This window comes from Acipenser ruthenus, chromosome 41 (genome assembly GCF_902713425.1).
Source record: "Acipenser ruthenus chromosome 41, fAciRut3.2 maternal haplotype, whole genome shotgun sequence".
Lineage (NCBI taxonomy): Eukaryota > Metazoa > Chordata > Actinopteri > Acipenseriformes > Acipenseridae > Acipenser > Acipenser ruthenus.
In genome coordinates, this window is record NC_081229.1 from 9,874,676 (window position 1) to 9,876,791 (window position 2,116).

Here is a 2,116-nt window from a genome sequence, read left to right on the forward strand (position 1 = left end):
AGAAGTAAAAAAAAAGAAGAAAAAAACTGCTTCAATGCACCATTGACGATTAAAAAAAAAGTAAGTTCTATTTTGTATTTGGTTTCGGTTTTTTTTGCGGCGCTCGGATGCGGCAGACCCAGACTTTGTTTGTAAAATGCACACGGCATGGCGGCATCAACAAGACCGATTGAATTTCCTTTGAAGTCAGACCTGTGTGACAAACAGCCTCTGCCTGCTGCTGTATTACTGTGAGCCGCGGTGTTTTCAGCTCGGTCAATGCTTTCTGTACCAGCACAGGCATGGGTCGTTTTTAGGAGTTTTCATTGGGAGGGGGGGCAGGCAGCTGGGGTGGCAACAAGTTAGGGGCGTTACCGCAGACATTTCTGCATTGAATTTGACCAATATTACTAAATGAATAGAACTTTCATATTTTCTTAACATACAGTATTTACACATTTTTACACAGTATTGGTATACTTAGGCCTTCACATGCTTTGCATTGTGGCAATGGGTGCTTCTGTTTCTATGGTTTCTTTCAAAAATATAAATTTACCCCAGTGCACCAAATGACTTTGCCAGTACAACTAAAATAAAAGGCTGAAAATGCAGTATGTCATAAAAAACGTTGTAAGAAATAGGAAACTGATAAACAATATTAGTGATGTCTGCAGGGACCCAGAAGAAATCAGAACCAGCCTCGGAGTGTGCAGATGTAACAGCGAGGTTTGTTGTACAGAATTCTGGAGAGAAGTAAAGCAGGCAGTCCTGACCCAGAATCACAAGTTACAACTTTATATACCAGCGCGCAGACAAGAGAATGATCAGAGGAGTAAACCTGTTTGATGTACATGCAGCAGAACATGTACGCGTTTCTCAAAGGAACCAGAAATGACAAACGGTAGTGTGGGAAGCTGTGGCCGTTGTCTTTGTTACTGTCACTGCTCTGGGGGAAGATCGTTGTCTCTTTTATTGAGGCACCTAACAGTTACAAACAGTTGGGGGAAGATCGCTGTCTCTGTTACAACTAGCCAAACTCTGACTCACCTATTTCCACTGTACATAATGCACACATTATTGAGCCTAATTCCACTGTATATTAGAATACATTATAATTAATTTGACCCCTACAATGTCAAATACATGTTTATTGGTATAGCTCAGAATAGAATAATTTGAATGAACAGAGTCGTGTCACTCTGGGTTGCAGTGAGATTGATAGAACTGCGCCTCGGACAATGCATTCTCTTCAGTTTTGTAGATTCCAAAACACACCTTTGCATTGTCATTTGTGACCACTCCTCCCTATATTCTGTGTACGTGGCAAGTTTCCAAGCCTCACAAAGACATTACTTCACCAACACCACACAGGCAGGCAAGGCGCCTCACATTCCTTTGAATCTGTTATCTCTGAGATTCTCCCATCCCCCCCCCCCATGCAACAGGCATAGCAGATAAGAGGCCCCTTCTCTCTTTACATTCCTGAGCTCAAGTACCACTGTAAAGGGGTGTGCACACCGGACGTGACGCGCAGGCCGCCTTCTTGCACGTTGCTCTGCAGTCGCCGTAGATCACTGTTCACACCGAATGCAGCAGGGGAAAGTCAGTGAGCGGTCTATTACGTCACAGGTGTGTTTACACTAGCCAGCTGGAAGGGAAAAGAAGACACACAGCTTAGTAAAATAAATAAAGTAATGAGGAGATAAACATTTTATATATATATATATTTATAAACTCTAATTTTAACCCCCCACACACTCCATCATAATCCCCCCCCCCTCACAATTACCCACAATATCAGACAATTGTGTTGTTTAAAATAAAATAAAATCATATTGCTTTAAAAATTGAGATATTTTCTTTCTTTGTGAGTTTTGTCTGGTTTGTTGGGTAAAGGCATCATTATACACTGATATTATTGAGCATTATCGTGTACACATGGTTAAAAAATACAACTACTGCCATCCCATCATATCATCATGGGGGGGGGGGACTGTAAACGTGGCAACAATCAGTGGTACTGTGCATCTGACAACACAATACCTGGAACGATGAACAGCAAACAAAAAAAGAGAATTGCGATCGCCCTGCTCTACCGGAGAAAGAAAAAGAATGTAAGATCGCTGTGGGTCCATGA